The sequence below is a fragment of the Cheilinus undulatus genome, linkage group 11 (genome assembly GCF_018320785.1).
Source record: "Cheilinus undulatus linkage group 11, ASM1832078v1, whole genome shotgun sequence".
Classification (NCBI taxonomy): Eukaryota; Metazoa; Chordata; class Actinopteri; order Labriformes; family Labridae; genus Cheilinus; species Cheilinus undulatus.
The window spans coordinates 46,284,102-46,307,363 of NC_054875.1; the positions used below are offsets into that span (position 1 = coordinate 46,284,102).

General features: G+C 38.7%; 2 protein-coding genes across 2 annotated transcripts in view; both read right to left on the reverse strand.

Annotated features, from left to right (window-relative positions):
• dnajc5ab (DnaJ (Hsp40) homolog, subfamily C, member 5ab) overlaps positions 1 to 22,273 on the reverse strand; it is a 45,342-nt gene extending 23,069 nt beyond the window's left edge. The window contains exon 1 of the mRNA XM_041799852.1: positions 22,078 to 22,273. The gene's annotated coding sequence lies outside the window, so the exon portion shown is untranslated. The remainder of the gene's footprint in view (positions 1 to 22,077) is intronic.
• Positions 1 to 23,262, reverse strand: part of LOC121517796 (tubulin alpha chain-like) — a 1,079,624-nt gene that overhangs the window by 889,399 nt on the left and 166,963 nt on the right. The gene's annotated exons all lie outside the window — the stretch shown is intronic.

Consider the following 23,262-nt stretch of genomic DNA (forward strand, 5'->3'; position numbering starts at 1 on the left):
AAGCAGGGAAAGGTGGTCAAGCTATTAGCTTGGGCGCAGCTTTAGCAAAGTTTCTAATAGGGCTGACAGCTTCCATTCGATTGGTCGATTGTTTAGTTGAAAAGCTTTTGTCCAACCAAAATCACCCTGGTCGGTGAGTTGCGCAACCCCTCCTTTATCTTTTTTTTTTTTTTTTGTTCCCTACCTGAACAACCAATCGATTGGTTGGTGCCTGGGTGTGATTTTGGTCGACCAATTTTTTTGGGTTGACTATAGGCCTAGTTTTTATATCAGATCTGGACCACATTTCTTTGTTGAGACTAGGGCTGAACGATTTGGGAAAATAATCTAATTGCAATTTTTTTTTACCCAATATTGCGATTGCACTTTGATATGTGATTATTTCTTAAAATCCTCATTTTATGTATTTTCCAACAAAAATAATCAATAATTCATTCTATACTATAGCCAACACGATATTAGATAAAACCAGGGCAGAACAATTTTGAAAAAATATCTAATTGTGATGATTTTGACTTATTTTGCAAATTGGATATGAATTGTTGTATGAAAGGGAATGATCATTTTGTATATAATTCTCATATTTAAAAAGAAAAACATACAAAAATGAAGAAAAAAAATGATTTTTTTGTACACTATTCTCAAAATATGCCACTAGAATGATTGCATGATATATAATGCATAACGTTTCTGCTGCTGCAAAACGTTTTAAACTGGTATTTTGACACAAATTTTAGGTCAAAGAAATATTGCATATTCTGGGATTTGAAAACTGCAGCAGGCCATCTTGTGATTTAATCTAATTTGCAATAATTGTCCAGCCCTGGTAGAGACACGGAAAGCTTTTCCTTGTGGAGAGGATTTTTTTGCAATCTGACCGGCCTCAGCATGACGTTTATCCAACAACACCCTCCACTGTTCATAAACTACAACAGCGTTTTACCGAGCTTGTGATACTATTGGAGCGGCACAGACCTACTACCTCATTTTGTCTTGTTGCTCTGATTTGAGAAGATTTTTTCAAGTCCTGCCCTTCCCAAACACTTTGTATGGGAGGTTTCCCAGATTAGAGTGAAATATATCCATACAATAGATATATGAAACAGTCCATCTGGCATGTCAGGGAACCAAAAAAGGCTCATTAAGCACAGAAAGGGACTGAAGGTGCATCATAAAACCACCGTCTGAAACAGAGTAAGGGACAATTTTTCCCTTTAAGCTGTTCTTTTCCTGTCTGCTGAGATAACAACACTGCAATTTCGGCTTTTTCATAAACAAGACTTTGTTTTCATTTATTCACTGATCTTCTCTCCTATTCAAGCCCAGTAGGGAAGATCAGGATCATTAGTCAGTCTAATTGCCAACAACAGCCACCAGCTGTGGTCTCTACACACACATGAGCACGTTCTCTCACACACAAGCTGTACTTTGACAAATTTAGGTAGGTAACATGTAAATGGACCATAAAATATGCAGAGAATGGTTTACACATCTTATGATTTTAGTAGATTAACACACAACAGAATCAAACAATGACAATAACAGTTCCTGTTGTTTGATTTGGATTGATTAGAACTGGGTTAATATATAAATGAGTATGTCTTATCTGTTTTTTGGGGGTTTTGATCATTTATCCTTCTAATGTTATTTTAATGATCTGAATATCCCATTATAACTTTACTTTACTTTCACCAGCCTGCCAAGAAATATAGATGGAAATTACATTTACATGCGCATGTTCAGAAATGTGCACTGTCCCTTTAATTAATAAATAGCTACATGTATAGATAGGTCGTTTTTAGACTTTCGATCATCAGATCTTCTTCCTCTAGCAGAAAAGTGACCCAGCATTGACTTGACCCAGCAGTGCCAATGGGCTGTTTTGACCCAGTTGTGTTATTTTTACATTTCTGTTGGGTTTCTGGCTCCAAACAAACCCTCTGCTGGGTAGTTTTTCAAGCTGGTGCAGAATGGAATTAACACCATAACATTGATATCAGGTCAAAACAACACACTGATTTGAGTCAAATGAGGCTGGAATCAAATTTTACGCCTTTTTTTGTAAATTAAAACCCAGTAAGTATCTTCTGACAATAGATATCTGTTTTAGGCTTTTGGCTGGTATGGGTGCTCAGCCCAGGCTAACTGGTGACATGTTAGCTTTTACCCCAGATTGACTAAAACTGCCAAATAAATACAAACATACTGAAAATACATCATTTAAAGTCTGAATGATAAAGTAGCACTTTCTGAGCCAGGCCACAAGGATCAAAGACAGGAGAGAGGGAGAAAGATGATGGAGATGCTATAAGCTCTTTCAGCAACAATTAGCACATTAGCTCTGGAGGCTAGCATTAGCTAATGCTCTATCTTTAATAGAATACTAATCAGAAAAGTCTCACATCCAGCTCAGACTTCAGAAAAGACTCTGCTGAAAGAGTTTTCCCCTTAAATTTCTCATCATGACAATCTAGCCGTTTGCTTTAGTTCCTTAGGGGAATATCTGATCATAACACTGGCAGTGCCCCCTTGACCACTCTTGTGATGTGCTGGGTTTTGCTCCCCATCGATCCATTCAGTTGAGCTGTGGGAGCCAATAAATAAGGAACTATGGGTTTAAAATTTTTTCACTGTGCTTTATCCTCAGGGTAGGAGTAACTCTTTGTTTATTTGAAACTCTTGTTACAGAGAATCACTATATCAGGTAACACAAGATCTCCGTCTCATAACACGTGATCTTGTCACACCTCTACTTGCCAATATCATCTATATGAATAAAGAAAAACATCTCCAGTAAAGGCAGACATTGAGGTTTAAAGTCTAAGTCTGTTAAAATATAAGCTTTATGTACGATCAGTTTGATATTTTTCTGCAGATTCTTGCTGCTGATATCACTCTACTCCTGCACTCTAGGACGATGGCTACTACACTGACTCATCAACAAACGCAGCTTTGATTACGGCATACTGAGTGAAACAATTTAAAGGGCACATATTTTACCCTTTCAAGACAAGTTTATATTGTTCTCAGAGGTCCCCAAAACATGCCTGCGAAGTTTATTGCTGAAACTCTCCATTATTGGATTTTTGCATGTCTAAAACCCCTCTGTTTCTGCCCTTCTCAGAACGGGTCATTTCATCTTCTCATCCAACATCAGTGACCGACCTCATAAATTCTCTACAGAATGAATGAGCACAAATTCCCACAGAAACTCTCCAAAATGTTGTGGAAAGCCTTCTAAGAGGAGTTGAGGCTGTTACAGCTGCAAAAGGGGGGCAACTCTATATTAAAGCACATGGAAATTGAATATAATGTAGATAGAATGGACAGGTGGCTGAATACTTTAGTCCATATTGTGTATAGGTGAAGTCATTCTCCCCCCGTGGACCACTATGAAACTTTGTATAAAAATATCTGGAGTAAAGGTAAGAGACAATAATCTTTTTATCCCCTTTGAATTATATCAGATTTACAGTAACTACTTAGTGAAAGCCCAGACTGAAGCATAAGAATTAACAGAAAAGAGCAGAAATTCAGTCAGAAGATTTCAGGGAACTTAGTCTTGTATTAGAAATCAGTGTTAGCCCACTATGCTGCTTGCTTTATTTACAAACTCTCCAAAACTCAAAGATAATTCTTTATTTTTCTCACACTTGGCAAAGAAATGCAGAAAAATAAAAAAACCCTGAGAAGCTGCTTGATATAAATGTTTGAAATTTTTGTTAGAAAAACCACTAAATAGGATTAATGGAGTAGTTGGTGATTTATTAACTGTTAATCAACTTATTAGTCTGTAATCATTTTAGCTCTCAACAGTCCTGCGTACCTTCACTACAAGCACTCTAGAGAATTTAAGTTCTTTACAATAGTTATAATGGTTTATCTTGCTACCATTAAATTTCTACCTGGGTTTCTGTAGGACCATTGTTGGAACAAACAGCCCCGTAACTTGAGAGGAAAATTAGAATGGAATATAGAAGACAGAGGGTACTGATGACCTAGTGTTGGTTAGGTCACGCCTCTTGTATGTCAGATGGTCTTCCAGGCAGTCAGGGTGTGAGACTGACCTGTGGCTCTTTTCAACATGTCATCCTCCACTCTCTCTCCCTGATTTCCTGAGCTATTCACTGTCTTGTCCACTCTAAAATTAAAGCAAAACAGCCCCCAGAAGCAAATCTTAAAAAAAAAACAAAAACAAAATCTTATTCTCTACTATTTTAATGCAATAAGAAAAAAAATATCTTGGAAAATGTGTGCAAATAAACACCTTTAAAAACACAAGATAACACGATATCACAAGATGACTGTTAGACTCCAAAGGTGCACACAGCTGAGGACACATTTGACCAGATTTTTTTGTGATGAAAACCAACAGTGAGCCAAATTCGTCAGGTCAGTATGTACTAGGGGTGTGACGGGATCTCGTACCACGAGATCTCGCAAGATCAAAACGTCATGAGATGTCTCGTCGAGGTGAAAATCATCTTGCGAGATCAATATTGCCCAGACATCAGGAGAAGCAGCTCTCCTGATGGAAAACAATACCTAACTGGAAGTTATAAAAGAAAGAAGTTATAAAACTGGAAGTTGTAAACAGTGCTTAAAGTACTTTCAAAATAATCTAAACGGTTTTATTATTATCATTATAACTGAAGCAATGGGTGCATAGTATAGTGAAATAAAGATGTGGTAGAATATTAGTATTGAGGTCTGATCTGAAGAGCATTAAAATGTACAGTTTGAGTCAGAGTTAGACAAGAAGATGAACTGTGTGGAAGCAGTAAAAGCCTGTTTAGTACATGAGGAGTTAGTTTAAACATTTCTGAATAGACCTGAATGCTTCGCAATTATGACTTTCAGTTGTATCAAGGACACATTTTCCACTCTTATATTGTTTTTCCAAAATTAATAAAGTGTAAAATCCCGTCTCGTCTTGTGAGATAAGCGTCTCGTCACACCCCTAGTATGTACCACGTTAAAATGGCAGGCAATCAAACTTGGCATTAGAGAGTTTTGGTAAGTACATCATCATTGACAAACATGCTCCTGATTTCTTTTCCTTTTCATATCCTTGTTTTTACTTTTTTTGGGTTGACTGATTATCAGCCTGGCAAATTATTGCGCCTGATGCTGAGCATTTTGCCAGTTTTCTGTATAAGCATCTTGTTTTACCAGTTGGCAATGAAATTAGTTAAAAAGCATGCTGCTTTGGCTTGGCTGCAAGTTTTGTCTTCCTCTCTGGCTCTTTATCACTTCTGCCATCATCTCTTTTCCTCCACCTTTCCTGTCTCTATGCTAACGCACCTTTATCCAACCTTGCAAAGCAGATGGATTGGCCAGATTCAATGTCCGTCATCAGCTAATTTATCTCACACAGCTCCACTCTGAAACGACTGTGCCAGGTCTGAGAACAGACCTGACCAATCAGCGTCATTTGAGGAGAACGAGGCAGTAGCTAGAGGCGGGGTTTAGCTGTACTGGAAGCAGATGGTGATGGCTGCCACAGGTGAAGCTTTTAGCAGCAGTTTTATCAGACCTGGACCACATTTTTTTTAAATTTAAAACAAGAGCGAAGAGCCACATTGCACTTCTCTGCTGACACAAGTTTTATCCAAAAACAAGCTTAGACATTCATAAACCACTAGATCCTAATAGATCCTAACTGGAGCTGTGCATGCCATGCTAATACCTCATTTTGTCTTTGTTCAATCATTTTCTGAGAGTTTTTTAAAAGTCCTACCCCACGGAAAAGCTTGGTATAAGAGGTTTCCCGGATGAATGTGAAATTTATCCAAGTAATAAATATACAAAACAGGCTTTCTGGCGTGTCAGGTTCCCCTTTGTCATCACTTTCTCATAAACGTGTCAGCCTCATGGGGTGTATGTTGGACCGGACAAGTCTGAGCTATTTTGGTTACTGAAGCGGAACTCAAAGCCACTCGCCATACTGCCTCAAAGTAACTTTGCATCAACCTAAAAGCGGATAAATAGGTGGGTCTTGGGTCTCCTGACAAACAGCTACAACACCCTGGCTTACATTTTTAACAGCCAAAAAGCAATGAGGAACTGTAGTTTTGTTCTTCTGCATTGGCTTCTTTTTTCCAACACTGTCAGCTGATGCTAAGTTAACCCAACTCTCCCCTCTCTTCACACGTTCTCTTATTCTTGCTTCCCCCTTTCTTAGCTTTCTACTTCATGCATTCATCACAGCTTTTATCAGTGTTCTCTGTACTTTACTTCCCTGTTTCTCCTCCCTTTCCTTCACTGTTTAGCCTCTCTCAGACAGCATTAGCACTACATAGTTATCATCTATTATTCATCAACTGTGTTCCATGAATTATCCCACACAGTTTTAAAATTCATTAAAAACTTCTCTAAGCAAATAGAGGAAAGTTCCTTCTCACTTAAACACAAAAAGTACAGGCATAAATGCTGTATAATACAGTTCTACGGTGGAAACACTGACAGCAGATACGTTAACACAGAAGATAACAAACATCCTCCTCCGCTGCTCTGTCTGCTCAGTTATTAATCGCTAAGTGGTCTGCCGGGAATTCAACCACCGTCTGCCGTCTGCTTTTATCAATACTGATCTCATAATGGAGCTAAAATGCTTTAACAAACACAAGAGCGAGTTCATACTCGCAGGCCTCGAATCAGCAGATTAATACTGATAATTGATGATTATTATAGAGCTGGGAGGCGCTAAAGCGTTTAGCAGAGGTGTGAAGTATCACTCATCTCCTGATTATATTGTTAAACATCAAGAATGATCTGTTTTTCTTGTTTTACATACATTTTTTTGTCTTTTGTCTTTTTTTTTAACATATTTTATATATACAGAGAGAGAGATATAGATAGATATACATTTCAGGGGCTTTTTATGCCTTTATTAATGGAGAACAGCAGCGAGAGTTGGAAACAGGGACGAGAGTGTGAGAGAGACATGAATGAAACAAACCGGGCCAGACTTGAACCTGGGCAGCCTATGAACATAGGCTGCCCCCTAAACCACTAGGTAACCAGTGCCCCCAACTACTTTTTTCAATTAAAAAAGCTACCTTAAAGGGGACATATTATGCAAAAATCATTTTTTCAGGCTTTTCTAACAAAATATGTGTCTCTTGCCTGTCCACAATCCCCTCAAGTGCCAGAAAAATCCATCTCCTCTCCCCTCTCTTTCTCCACCTTTCAGAAAACGTGTCCTGAAACAAGAAATTCTCAGATTTTTCCAATCATGATGTCATGTGGGGAGTTAGCCCCACCCCAAGGTTCGGTTGGCCCTCTTAGCAAGATGGATTCGCCAGTGAAAAACAAGGAAACAGGCGTATCCATCTGCTTTGCAAGGTTAGACTTCACAGACATGTTTTATGGACCTCTGAGACTAATATAAACTTGGCTTAAAGGGTAAAATATGTCCCCTTCAAGGAGTTTTGTCCATCTGGAAATCTTTTCTGTGACTAATTTTTATAAATCTCAGACTTCACCATTAACAAACATAAAAACAATATTTTGCCTTCAGTTTTAAGTCTCAGTCAATTGATTTTCACCAGGCATTTAGCAGAAATATGTGCCATGTCATACACATCTCTAGGCTATAATCACTGCAGTTTCTGACACGCTGGAAGTTTAACTGAATGCTTTTCTGAGTTCTGTGTCCGAATTAATTGGATGCTTTTGGATTCAGACTCTTGGATGGACATGCTTTTGGCAATTCATTGAGCTTTGCCACATTTTTGGAAAACTGACAGAGAAAATAACTGTCATTTAACAGGTAAAGAACACACAAGTAGCTGTCTAATAGTAATAATAAAAAGGCCTCACACAGAACACAATGGATTGAACAGCAGGTGAAGAATTCCCTAATTCTTGATTGTTAGAGTTCCTTCATTCATTGAGATCAGATTACAAACACGCGTGTAGCTCTGCCTTTAAATCAACAGATCGTAACAAGGCCTTTATACCACGACCAACATGGTAAACACAGCTGCTCCACACATGGGAAACAGGAAACTAACCGCTGACTCATCCCACTGTTTATTCACGCCAAAGATTCTACATTCCACATTTAACCAAGAATGGTTTAGATGTTTTAAAATTAATTCTCCTGCTTTGTGTTCATCCTGCAAGAACAATAACATTAGAGGCTGGAGAAAGGAATCTCCTCTATTGTTTGGCAGAAATCAGAGTCACCGCCAAGTTGTTTCCTGATGTTTTGGTTGGAAGAACAACTGAGTGAATCAGATCTTCATCCATGATTAAGAACAAGCTTCTTCCTCCTGTGTCGAGGACAAAAACAAAACAAAGAAGCTGCACAAGCTGGCGCATGCCTACTTACAGAGATAAAAACATTCAGAATCCCAAAGAATCTTCTAAAAGTATAACGGCCTGAGGCTGCTTTCTAAGGCTGGCTTCACTTTAGACAATTTGAGGCCCCATTTTGGGCTCCTCCTCTACATTTAGGGGGTGTAACATGACTTCAGGGCTTGTTGCAGCTAAGAGATATGGCCTAAGATAAACCAGTGTATGTATCTCTGAGTGTGCTGAGGACAGGGAGAAAACGTGAGCTGGTGCACAAATGATCCAAATGTTTCTCATTTAGATTACAGTTTTCAAACCAGTTTGCCAGTACTTAACCAGTAGAGCCCTATAATTTCTGTGTTAATGGAATCGTGGAATTGGCCAATTTAACATGGAAATTGAATTAATTTGACTGAAAATGCTGTGGCATGAATATCTGAGGAATATGTTCAGGGGGGATCACTAAAGTGTGGCACAACTTGTGCCTCACTTCAAAAACGCTCACCCCACCTCCTCCTAAACAATAACAGCATGTCAAAGCAGCTGCACGAAACACCGGCAAACATCATGTAGCTCAACATGGGGTAGCACTGTGCAACATAATGCTGCACCTTCAACAAAACTCAACAGTGCTTTGAGTTATTTCACCACACCAGAGAGTTACAGAGAGAGAGGTGTGTCTGCGCGCGTCGCTCACAGCTAAAGTCACAACTTGAGGACCTGCTCACTCCTCGAGGGCTTCAAACTTCAGATTTTAGGAAGTCCTGTAGCCTAAATGATGTTACATTCAAGTATCAATTAGTTTCATAATTCCTCCTGTAGATAGTGGGGTTCCCTTTCGTTGCTTAATGAGCCAATACATGTCTGCATTAACGTAATAGTCTGATATGAGGCAGACGGACAGACAGCAAGGGTGGAGAGAGATGAGGAGAGAACCGGTACAGTCAGGAGTAAAAACACAATGCATAATCAAACTGCATGAACTGTTACAGACTGAGAGAGTAGCTAACAGGCTTACTTTAACCATTTCACTTTAATGTGACCTTCATTTTAAGTTAAATTCACTCTGTGTTTGAGAACAGAAGGATTTCTTCATTTACATTATAAACATCAGTTAGGATGTGATTTTACATGTGGATGTATCTTATAATGTGTGAAATATCTGACAGTTACACTGGTTATATTTTATTTTATATCAGGGTTATCCAAACTGTGGCTCCTGGGTGAACTGTGGCCCTTTTTTAATAAACTTAAGGTCATTTCTATTTAATTAGTGAACATTTGATTCATTTACATGAACAAGAAACTCTTTTTTATGGTAAAATTAGTGGAAATGTTAAAAAACGGAATTCCAAAAAAATTAAAATAGATAAAACAGAATTTGGCGAAAAATTAAAACGGATTTCATAGGGCCCTAAACCAAGCAAAGACCAAGGGGAGGGACAGAGGAAGTTCAAAATTAAATGTAGATTTCCATGTTTTACATCTAGATTTTTCAAAAATATTTGTAACTGATCAAATTCAGACCTGGTTGCAACTGATTAATTGTCCAAGAAGTCCTCAAGTATGTGGACTTAATGTGTTAATTTTACTTCTCCCAGTCTAGTCTGAGCCTTTACAGCCTGGACAGTTTAACATTTATGATCCAACATCAGGCTGCCTCCAGTGGAGTATCCCAGGGATGTTATGCAATAACAGCAAATCCTAGGGTTACTGCACATATTTTACATAATTTTATTTTTCCAACAATAAAATATTACCTAAAAAATTCCAACAAATATAAAGGCATTTGTTTATCTCCTCACAAGCAGAGAAGAAGAAGCAACAGCAGCACACAGCTGCAACAATTACAGACTAAACATGGCGTCAGCTGTGTGGATGTTTTTCAGTGTTTCAGAGGAGAATAACAGGACTGTGATTGAAAATGTTACCCGCAAAAATCCTAAAGGGAAGATACATTTTGACTGACAGTTGTCAGGACATTTCTATTTCATTTGTGGCAAAAGTGACAAAAAGAAAAGCCTTTTAAATGATGTTCTTTGGTAAAGAAATGTAAGAGGTAAAGTAGGAAAGGATAATAACACTCAGAAAGTCAGATCAGTTTTCCTGACGTAAACAGGAGTGAGGTCACAATGAATCTTTGCTCACTAGATATTAACCCCTCTTACCCCCAGATTTAAATAAATAAATCAAACATCTTTTTAAAATCAAAAATGTAAAAAATATGCTATCTTACTGGTACTCAGTCATCAGGAGTAGGAAATGAAGATGCACATGGATACTCCACTTCTTCCTTGGTCCAGAAACATCCAACGTTAAGACAGAAATGATAGTTTTGATTTGTCTATCATGATCCTCAGTCTTCACAGTCAATCATAATGATAGAAATAAACTTGCATATTTGCATTTACAGTCGCTGCATGTCTCAGTGAAAGAGTTTTCATGAATGGATTTTTAATTAGAGCCCTGAGAGGTTTGTTGTAAACACAAGCTTAAGAGATTTTCTCATTTTTCTGTTTGACATAAATCTGTTTGCTAACACCCTTCACAATTTTAAAGCGTTTCCATGTATTTAAAAGGCGACTGCCAACAAGTGGCTACATGACACTACAGCGATTGTTGAGGACTTTAATCCATCTTTACAGCTGTTTATACTCTCACAGTAGCAAGCTATTCTACATAAACTATCCGACTAGTACATCTATCAGTAACCCAAAGACTGAGAAAGAAATGCATTTGTAGAAAAAGTAAGCACACTGCTGGTGTAAATGTTTGAGCTGTGCAGAGCAGTAGAGTTTGTTTACATCCCAGAGTTACCATCAAACTTAAAGGTCACATTTACACTATAAAAATCATAAAAGTGGGAGAAATCATGTTGTTGAGCAGCATATAAAAGAGCCTTAAAGCAGATACTATACCAAAGCCAAAGAAAAAATCTCTGGCTGTTGTAGAGGGACTCGGGAGAATGCTAACTTCCCTCTAAGCTGATAAAAATACATCAACCCTGCAGCACTCTGCATGCATATGTATTCTGGTAACGGCCCCTGCTGTGTGGCAATCAGTGATGAATCTCTTGGTTCAGAAATTAAACATCTTCAAAGACAAACTGACTTTGAGCTGATGCTCATAAGGAGAGTCATGCTAATGTAACTGGAGTGACGTCTGAACGTAACTAATGACTCCTTCAAAGACTGTAGGAATCAAATCAAGCAGAGCATGGAGTGCAGACAAGGCTGACTCTGAGAGCCACAGAAAAATAAAACACACTTTTCCTCCGGGGACCGCTCACCCCTCAGTCCCTGCATCTCAGTGAAAGGTTGCAAAGATGTTAAAAGTCAATCCAATTAATTAGCTAATGTCCAATCAGCAGTCTGTCAGCACTCTGCAGGAGCTTTCTCAATGAACCATACAAGCTAACAGTGCAGGAGACCACATCACAGTAAAGACTATACTCTGATAACAGTACACTGTGTGCCAGCGCTGCATTGTATACAACATATAGAGGGAGAGCTGTCTGCTGAACTTAGCATTCAGATCTGTGAATGTTTAAAGGCTCCAGTGATGCTGCATATAAACTAATCCCATTCATACACATCCATACCAGTTTAAACATCACAGATGAAGCAGTGGGAGCAGGATGGGGTTCAGAGTCTAAAAAATCCTATCTTCTTCATTTTTGCATTTTTTTGTAATTAAATATACTAATGACAAAAACCTTTCAATGTAAAAATTCATATCCAATTTGAAATACGAGTCAAAATCATCAGAATTAGATATTTTTAAAGAACTGATCAGTCCTTGTTTACAAATAAAATAAAGTTAGGGAATTATCGCATATTAGGGATGCACGATATGGGATTTTTGCCGATATCTGTTATTCATAGATTCATCTTAGCTGATACCAAGATTGATACTGATATTTAAATATGTTTTACATAACTAAAAATTCAGTCTGTTGAACACAATTTTAGGTTTAAGGATGAGAAAAGAAACAAATTTTTTCTTAAAACACATTTTAAAGTTTAAAGAATGAGAATGAATAAAGAAAAAGAATTCAACTTGGTTGGCCCAGCCTAAAACTCCGCTAATTCATTGATATAATGGCCAAATTTTACAGTTAATATATGCTAATATGCACAGTCAAAATATCAGATGTAAATATTAGCAACAATTTTGATGTCTGCAGATACGATATTTGGCTTTTTTGCTGCTAATATCTGCAGATACTGATATTTGGCTTTTTTTGCTAATATCTGGCTGATAATATCGTGCATCCCTACCGCATATCAAATTGCATTTGCAATATTAGGGAAAAAATGGAAATACAGACATATTTAAGTAGGAGTTTTTGCAATAAACATGCTGCAAAAGTATAAAAGAAATCATTTCATGCAACCATGCAATGCTTTTTTACTCAGCATGTCTATATTTTGGATTAATCATGACCTCTTAGTATTTATTTATTACTCTTTTATATCATCAAATATTGAAAATAATATTGCATAATTATACTTCTTATGTAGCATGGGTCTAAATAAAAAAATCAACAATAATTAGTTTATGATAAAGCGAGATAAATGTTAACTGTCCATATTTCAGCCTTCAAAAACTCACTGCATTTATTTGGAATAACTTCCTGTATTTTCTTAAAGCATGATGTGTGTCTCACAGAAAAAATACAGGAAGTTATTCCAAGTATCATAGATTCTAGTATGCACATATAGAAAATCTTAACAATGACCTAAGGGTTCTACATGTCTTAGTTAATCCATCAATATTAGTAGTTAAAGATAAAACAACTTGATTTAGATCCTGTTTTCTTTGCCCTTGCAGTGATCATTTCCCATAGAAAACCAAATTATTCAAGCGTTTTCTGTGCTCGACATCCTGAGCTCAAAAACCCCCTCAGCGCCAGCTGTTTTATGTCACAGCTCCCAGCACTCTCAGCTCAACTCGGCTCCACTTTTGTGCCACGCTCGTCAGTGGCACTTCTCCCCCTCTAGCCAATCAAAGTGAAGAAGGGACGGGACTTCTGATACCAGCTTCATACCCTCTTTTCAAGGGTAACATTTACAGCTGCAGAGAATGACAGGAAAGGATCTCTTTACTGTGTTTTCATTTCTATCCTCAAGTAAAGGAAACTTTAAAAGGGAAATTCCGTTATTTTTCAAGTAGGGTCTATAAAGTACTCTGCAATAGTTATGGCATCAACTTCACAGTTATTGTCCTGTATAATCCTGTTGTGGTGTACAACAACAGAGTGCAGTGGTTTTTCAGGTCAGCTCAGGTGTAAAAGCAACACATCTAAAAATACAGCTGTTTTCATTTTGATAAAATTGCTGATTGTTTCTTGACACAATTAGCACCTTTCCTGTGAAAATCACACATCACGGCCTCTGCTGTCACTCTTTTTCAATGAGACATTCCAAGCTCAAGCATGCACTTCAAAATCACCGTCAAAACATCAGAAAAATGATGTGAAGATGAAGATGGAGCGACAGAGGGAGGACAGCTGGAGCAGCGGGACAGGGGCGGACAGGAAGAAGAGACTGGGCCATGGAGGAGGAAGAGCTGGACAGGGAGGGTGACGGAGGAGAGGGGAAAGTGAAGGTGACTATGTGACAGGCCCGTGTGACTCGCAATCATGGGACTGAGGACACACTCATGACAAGACTTGTCATAACATGAGGTTTCAGACGCCGCTATATGTGAAGGAAACAGTTTTCCAGTCTGATTATTAACACCAATCAGAGCTGTTCTTGTTTCTCTTAATAGAACGTGAGGCGTTTGATCACCAGATTTTTTAGCTTAACTGGATGTTTATCAGGAAGCAGCTCAAATGTGTGGGAAATCCTGTAGAAATAAATGTCTGGAGAAAATAAAGCTGGGACCAGGACCTGGTGGCCCTAGAATTTGGTCATTTCATCCTGTGTAGTTTTCCAGTGACAATCAAAGCCATGTCTGGGATGTTTTAATCTACAATTGGCTGATAATATTGTGCATGCCTACTCAAGTAATTCAGTTCAGCTTACAGATGAGGATGGAATCATTAACTCCCTGTGAAAATGTTAAGTATTTAAGAAACTTTTAACAGATTTTCCAAACACCCTAGTTTAATTTTGGATGCTAACATTATTTTATTTCATTATTTTACTTTGCACACACAAACAAAAGGATTTCACAAAAAAAAAAAAAACTACCAGGGTCTAAATTATTAGCCCCCTTTAGAACTGACCTATTTGTTGCACCATAGCACAAACCACTGATGTGCAATGATGTGCTTTACCTTTGTAATGCCCAAAGCTGGTGAAATCAGGTCAAAACTGAGGGTTATCTTCACATTTACACAGTCTAAAACTTCAGTAAGGGTTTGAGCTGTCACTGGAGAAAGCATCATGGCAAAAAACAAAGAAATCAGTTTAGACTTGATGCTCACAAAACTGGAGAAAGATCTACAAAGTTATCACAGTATCAAGAACCGGAATGAGAAGAATCATCAAGAAATTCAAAGAAAGCTACACAGACCAGAACAAGAAAGATTTCAGGGACTGGAAAGAAAACTAGTGAGAGATGTGTCTAAAGAGCCCAGAACAACTGCCAAGATACTAGTGATGGACTTAGCCAAGTCAGGAACTGTAGTCTCAAACACGACCATCACTAGAGCCCTGCACAGGAATGGACCAAGAAAAAGTCCACTGCTGCAGAAGAGACACCTTCAAGCCAGACTGAAGTCTGTCAAGGATGACTTGGAGAAAGACGTTGATACAGGAAGTCCTTTGGTTGCATGAGACCAAACTGGAGCTCTGTTTGGACCTTGGTGATGTTTAGAGAAGAAGGGCGAGGTGTAGAACCCAAGAACACCGTCCCCACAGGGCAACATGCGGTGAGAGTATTATGCTGTGGGGAGGCTTCAGTGCCTCTGGAACTGGGAATTTGGTAAAGGTGGAGGGAATGGTGAAGAGAGAAGGATATGTGACGATTCTGAGACAAAACCTCAAGCGGTTAGCAGCAAAACTGGGTCTGGGCTGACCCAAAACATCTGTGGCTCCTGGTGAAGATCTTCCTCCAGAAGACCAAAGGGAACCTTAGCCCTGAGCTGAATCCCATTGAAAATCTGCGGGGTGAACTAAAGCCCAAGGTCCATGAAGACCATCAAATGTGGAGAAGTTTAAGAGATTGACCAAAGAAGAATGGGCTGGGATTCCTCAGAAGACTAAAGAGACTAAAACGACGACAAACAACTGCAGGAGACACAACTGACTATTAGCATCAGGAGGGATCATCATTTAGACCCTGGTAGTTTTTGTGAAATAATTTTATTTCTGTGTGCAATAAAACAATGTCAGCATCCAAAATTAAATGAGGATGTTTGGAAGAGCTGTGCTACATTTTTTTCATTTGGGGGGTAATAATTTAATCCTCATCTGTGTTTTTATTCCACTGTTGACATTTTAAAATATAATCTACATTAATAGAGGGCATTTTCCACTCAAGTGTTATCAAAGCAGGATTTCAAATCTTGGACCTTATTTGTTAGGATTATTTTCCAATCGTTGTTTTTTTCCTGATTGGATTTAAATTTAAAAGATTTTCAAAAAAGTCAGACAGCAAATCCAACTTAAAGTCTGGTTTGAGCAAATGCCAAAGCAACAGAAACACTTAAACTAATAAACTGATTAGCTGATTAGAGTTATTGATTAAATACCATAAGCTGTTTAATTGTTTAAGTGTTTAAACTTCAGATTATTTGCACAAGTTGTAAATCAGTGATTATAAATTTGCCATGCTCAGAATTTTGCAGTCAGTATAACGACTGATTGGTGGTATGGAGGAGGAGAGATGTCTCTGACCACCAGGATTATAGCAGTATGATCTACTCGTGACTCATAGACTACTACATAAAAAAGTGTCCTAATCCTATTAAAATGCAGGGCATATTAACTTACACAAATGGCTAAAATCTGTGACTGTACTATTCACTTTTATACAAACAGAAACAGAAGGCATTAGATGCTGAAATCATGACGTCTGCGTAGATTAAACATCGCCACATAGAATCTATAAACAGAGCTCAAAACTGAAGATGTGTCACTGATTGGTTGCACGAAAAAGACATAATGTTCTCATCTGGTACAGCGTAACAACCAGTAAGTAAAATATTATTCCAGAAATGAAGTCTAACTTCATCTCTGAGCCTTCTGAAGTCTCTTTTTTCCTAGAATGATTCTGCATAAAATACAGTGTAAAAGGGAAAAACTAAGGGATAAAAATAAGCTTTACTGGGCCGGTCTCTCGCTCATTAATTGGGCTGGAAAATGAGAATAAATCTTTGATGAATGGAGAGCTCAGATCCTGTACTCATCTCCTCTTTTTGATTCTAATGTCAGAGAGTGAATATGAACCCAGTCACACTTCTACACCAGGATACAAATATCAAAACCAAATACCAGAGAGCCGAAGGAGGAATCCCAGCTGGGGGATAATTTTAGGTTTTCAAGGGTCATGGAAGAGACACTCTGACAGGAAACACTTCACCACAGCTCATACGAGTCAGTCCAGTTTAGAGTATAAAGATTGACATGCTGTGCTGGATCGCTGATGAAAGTTTTAATCCCAATCGACTAAAGAAAGAAATTAATAATAGTGAAGAAATGAAGAAGTTAGTCATCAGCACGAGCAGCAGCTGATGTAGCTGCCATATATATCGGCAGAATGTACTTATGAACCATCAAAAATCGTTGATTTGAGCTGGCTGTGCTCACAGAACTCTCAAGAGGAAAATGTTCAACTTTTGGAACAACACTGTGCTCGTCAAAGCCAATCCTTCCTCACTGACCAATCAAAATCAAAAACTTCTGATATCAGCTTTGTCAACAACAATGGCGGAGCACAAGATGATCGGACTCATGTTTATGAGGGCCCAGAAAGTGAACTTGTGGTTGGACAAGGCTCACCATTGCTGCATAACACTAACATAACTAATATCTAAGGGCAATAGGATATAACTTCACATCCCATGATCCGGTATGATTGTTTTGGGTTAATATTTCTCATATTACCTCAGGGAGGAACGGAGGGGGCGTACAGGGAGAGAAAATAAAGAGAAACTTCATCCTATCCCCTGTCCTGATATAACTCAGTTTACCTGTGAGGTGTCAAAACATTAACCTTGCAAAGCAGATAATTCACCTTTCCATGTTTCTCACTGGTGAATCCATCTTGCAAAGCTCCCATCTGAACAGTTTGGGCCCGGTTAGAAAGTGAAAGGACCAATCAGCGATGAGGGGCGGTACTTTCGGGCGTGACGGAGTCGTGACATAAACAAGCTGCAGCAAGAGGCCGGATGCTGCTAAAGCACCAGTTTTATCAGAACGTGACGACATTTCTACGTTAAAAGAAGAACAAAGAACGCCAGTGAGTTGTTTTCTTTTCAAAAATGACAAAAGTCGTGTACTGACGTGTCTACAGTCGCAATGGTTCACATTATGCAGTTCTATATGGAGTTTACTCCTCGGTAGTGGCTACCTCACGTGTTTTGTTGCTCTGATTGGCCCATAAAGATGTGACAGACAGAACGGTCATCCAATCACACTTCGAGTTTTTTTCAAAGGCTCCGCCCTTTCCCAAATGCTGTGTATGAGTTGTTTTCCAGATGGATGTGTGAAACATCCATCTTGCGTGCCAGGTTATCAAAACAATGCTTTAACTATAAATCGCTTCCATGCTCCTGTAAAACTCTCCAAAAAAACACCGGTTTTTAGACTAAAGGCAGTTATGAATGAAGCACCTGCAGATGTAAGCGCTCTGCTACATGTGCTTGCGTGTGCACGCCAGCAAGCACTTGTATAATTTGATTTTAGAACACCTGGCGGTGATCCCATATTCCCCAGTAAAATCTGGGGGAAGGTTTGACACCCAATCCTAGTTCAAATTTACATTTAGTCAACATGATCAGCCTAGTGAGTGTCACTTCTCATTAAATGAAAGCTCAGCATGTTCAGCTGCTGTGAATGTCACACTGCAGCACACACCTGCAGCTGTAACATAAACAATCATCTGCACGTTTTTGCCATTATCAGGCCGTGTGTGTGGCCAAAGCATTGAGGGAGCACCAGGACAAGGTGCTGCTGATAGTCAGAATACACCTCACGTATGTGAGCGTCTGCCTCAGGTGTCATACTGGTGTATCTGTGATGGCAGCATGGTCACCTGTAGCGTGAACAATTTTATATGCAGGAAACTGCACACTTTTAATGGACGTGCTCATTTATCTCACTTCTGATGGTGATATCAGACAGATGTAATCAGTGATTAGTCAAGGAAAATCGAAAACTCTCGCCTTTGGTTTCCATCAAACAACACAGCAGAGACACGATGACGTGCTTCAAGTCGAGGATTGACATCACATATGCAATGTAACATCTGCACATTGCAATTACATTCAATATACTGTATATGGTTAAACCCTATATTTTTAATAATGGAAAATATTAAGAACACTGAGGTTGTAGGGTGCTGGCAGCTTCAACATCACTGTCTGTCCATGGACATGAGACCTGCAACTTCACAGCATAAGGAAAGCATTAAGTTTGAGAAGTTCTAACAGAAGCATGAATAAATCAATAATGCTATCAGCAAAAATGAGTTTGTGAATATAGAAATGTCAGATTAGGCAAATATTCAACACTGTGAAACCCTATAAATGAACTCCTATGTCTACTAAATCCAAGTATTTCAGTGTAGATTTGCATTAGGCTAATAAATATTTGCAATCTCATTTTGTCAAAGTGGTTTTGATGGAGCTGAAACTTCAAATCTCTTAATCAGCAACAAGCTAAAACTTGCACTGGTGTTAGCTCCTTAACTTCTGTTGCTTTTCTCTGATTTGAAAATCCACAAGAACTGGCATGCTTCACTCAAATCTCATTGATAAAATTAACATAAAATAGTGTTTCTGTTACTGTAACTTCCTTTACAAACGTCTGCTTTATGCCACTGTTAATATGGGACAACACCAAGCACCATGAGCCACAAATAAATAAAAAAATGTATTATATCTTAGCTGTAACAACAGACGACGAGTCCGCATTTAGAATCCAGAGTATCTGCAGTGAGGCGGCAGTGATAATCTCTCCTCTGACCTACTACTGCTGCTCTGTTATTGAGGTGTAACCTGATTTGATGTGACTGGCTTTTGTATGACTCACTGATGACCACGTCCACCACTGATCATCTTGGTGACATCAGGCAGCATCACCAGTCCCCCCCCCCCCAAAGCTGAGCAGACCCCAGCTGAGTCAGAAGATTACTTGATTTAGGAAAACATTTCCTGTAAGGAAGCTGATAAAGAATATGACGATACTAAGGGAGACAGTTGTGCATTGAAGTCAGTGCAAACTTAAAGCTTGAAACTGTTGAAAAAAATCATGCATTTTACCAGATAACAATCAGCCTCTCTGAGAGAAGTGAAGCCTAATGCTGAACTTAATGCTGTCAAAATGGACTGAAATTTACAGAAACTGGAACCAATGAAAATAGCACCAATAGAGTGTAGTTTACTAAAACCAAAAGAAGTATTATAAAACATTGGTATATGGAATCAATATCTGCTAAATCTGTTTTTAGACATTGTTATCAGTCCTAATTTAAACAGCTGGTGCATCTCTAGTTGTGGATATATACATTAAGTATACTAGGGATGCACTAAGGCATTGGTTCAACATCAATATTTGCACATGGGGTCAAATACAAGAGAAATTGTCTGCTGTTTGGTAGTCTACACCAAAAGAAGTAAGGAATAAAAACAACAGCATCAGTCGACTGAAATGTTATCTTAAACATCAGTACGGTTATTGGCCCTGACTTTCACAAAAGGAGCATGTCTACAACTTGCAACAGTTTGCAAGAGGGCTGGTGCTATGTTAAGGCACTGCAAAGTTTGAGAAACCCTGTTGAACATTAATTTTTGTCCATATCGCTCTGCCCTACACCAAATCATTTTAAATGCATCAATACACAGTGCTGTAAAAAAAAAAGTATTTGCCCCCTTTATAATTTCTTTAACTGTATATTTGTCACACACATCAAAGATGACCCAAGTAAATACAAAATGCAGTATTTAAATGATAATTTCATTTATTAAGGGGAAAAAAACATCCAAACCTGCCTGTCCCTATGTGAAAAAAGTAATCACCCCCCTTGTTAAATCATAACTGAACTGCAAATAACCACATCTTTTGAAAAGCTGAGTTCAATTTCACTATCCACACCCAGGCCTGATTACTACCAGACCTGTTGAATCCAGAAATCCCTTAAATAGAACCTGTCTGACAAAGTGAAGTAGGCTAAAAGATCTCAAAACGCAACACGTCAAAAATTCAAGAATAGATGAGAAGCAAGATCACTGACATCTATCAGTCTGGAAAGGGTTACAAAGACATTTCTAAGGCTTTAGGACTCAATAACCACAGTAAGAGCCATTGTCCACAAATGGAGAAAACTTGGAACAGTGGTGAACCTTACCATCAGTGGCCATCCAGGAGGTTACAGAAGAACCCAGAACAACATCTAAAGACCTGCAGGACTCACTTCACTCAGTTAAGGTCAGAGTTCATGATTCAACAATAAAAAAAGGAGACCGGGCAACAATGGCATCATGGGAGAGTTCTAAGACCACAGCCACTGCTGACCAAAAAGAACACAAAGGCTCGTCTCACAATTGACCAAAAACATCCTGATGATCCCCAAGACTTTGGGGAAAATATTCTGTGGACTGACCAGACAAAAGTTGAACTTTTTGGAAGGTTCCATCTGGAGTAAAACTAGCACAGCATGTCATGGAAAGAACATCAGACCAACAGTCTAACACAGTGGTGGTAGTGCGATGGTGTGGTGCTGCTTTGCTGCTTCAGGACCTGGGCCACATGCTGGAACCATGAAAGTGTGACAAATATAAAAAGGAGGCATTCGGAAGGAGCCACTATATTTTCACATATCAAGCTCTAATTGGTGGCGAAACTTTGATAAAGTTGAAGAAATTGAAAGTGAAACGAGATCATAGCTAGCGCGTAATCAGAGCCTTGTCTACCTCTGTATCACTGACTTTTTATAATCGTCTTCAGCCATAAACATGCATGTTCTTCCACAAACACCCCCACAGCCAGCCAGTTTGTAACACCTGCCACTCCGTTCACACATTGCATGAGGACAGAAAAAGGCAGAGGCTCTCCTTCAGCTATTTCAGATCCACTCGCAAGCACACCAATAATAGGAACAGCCCCAAAGAATTGAGTAATTTACTTAGCTATTGATCTGCACTAGCTTGGTTGTCGTGTAGAAAAGCCATCAATCAACTTGTACAGAAAGTTGCGCCTGTTTTGACAAGCTTCCAAAGAAAAACAAACGGCACACTTGGCCACACAGACTGCAAATCCGGATTTATCCTGTGATGTCTTCTCCACTGTTTTACTTCCTAAATCAGGCATGTTCAAAGCCGTTATAATCAATATAACAGACAGGGATAAGAATATAATGCCTGCCTGCCCTTAAATGCTGTTGGGGTCTTGATTCGTGACTGGCAACCGAACTAGAAAATACTCGGCAATCTCGGGAATCAAACCGTGGTTAAAGCGGATAATCTCCAGGCGCCGCATCAAAGGAGCACATACACAGCATCCATGTTTGTTAGCCTAGCCTGGTTTGAATATACAGTTAGCGCTTAGCTCGCTAACTAATCCAAGGGCAGTAAAGCTGACTAGCCCTCGAGCTAACTCTTACCTTTATTTCACTCGGAGCAGCAGGGCTTCCGTGTTTCTTTGAGTGAAGCGTCGCTGAATTTTTAAAGCACTCGCATCCCAGTCCTGCTCCGCTTTCCGCCGCTAAACCATTCAAACAGCCGGTAGTGGAGGTGCTGGAGCTGAGCTAACGGCTACACCGGGAGGGAACCAGCTGTCAATCCGGGGAGAGCGCTCGCGCAGAGTCCCTCCCACTTTTTCTCTGCGCGTTCTCGTTGACAGCAGGCGCGCGCTCGATAGAACAGGAAATCGGCACGGAAGTAAGGCGCGCTGCGTTCAGGAGCTCCTCGTCGAAGTTAATACAAATTTGTGAGAACACGCCTGATATTCAGGTGCTTTGTTTAGTTAGGTGATGAGTTGAAACAAAGCAAAAACATAGACCAGTTTTCAGCATGTACATGGTAGAAGAAGGGTTCACTAACCTCTTAGTCCCGTTTCAGACTCCTAAGTCTACAGTCATAGTTTTTAATGACCAAAAGTCTTTTTCAAAATAGTCTTATATAATTAGTCTTTGTCTAGTCTTACACACGGAAAAGAGACTTAAATTTTAGTCATAGTTTTCATGTACGAAATTAACAGTTTCATTTTTCTACTTGGGAAATTGTTTTAATTCTTTACTTAGCGTTTTCCATAACAAACAGGCATTTGAACTGTGGAACATAACACTTACCCAAAGAAGCATATTTAAAAATAAAATACAAAATGCTGAAATTAAACAAATCAACCAAACTGACTAGAAAATGACAATACAAGACATGTTTAATAACTCAAAATAGATCCAGATAAAATATATCCTCCTGAGACCCTACATGCATACAGTATATGAGGATAATGCATTTAAATTTACACACAATTTTCAGGAATTTTGATGTAAATTTTGGAGGTTATGCTAATATATATTGGAGAGGTTAATTGGAAGTTTTTGGGGAAGCTGGATTGATTGTTTTGTTTGGCAATTCAATGGAAATTTGGAAAATTTGTCTGGATGTTTGGCAGAATTTCTCTGGAAATTTTCAGGCACTTTTATAGAATTTTTGGAAATGTATTTGTATTTTTTGAGGAATTTGATTAGAATTTTTTGGTGGGAATTTGCTTTGAAATTTTTAAGTAGTTATTTAGAATGTATTTTTAAATTTGGGGAATTAAAATATGTTTTGGAATTTGGGGT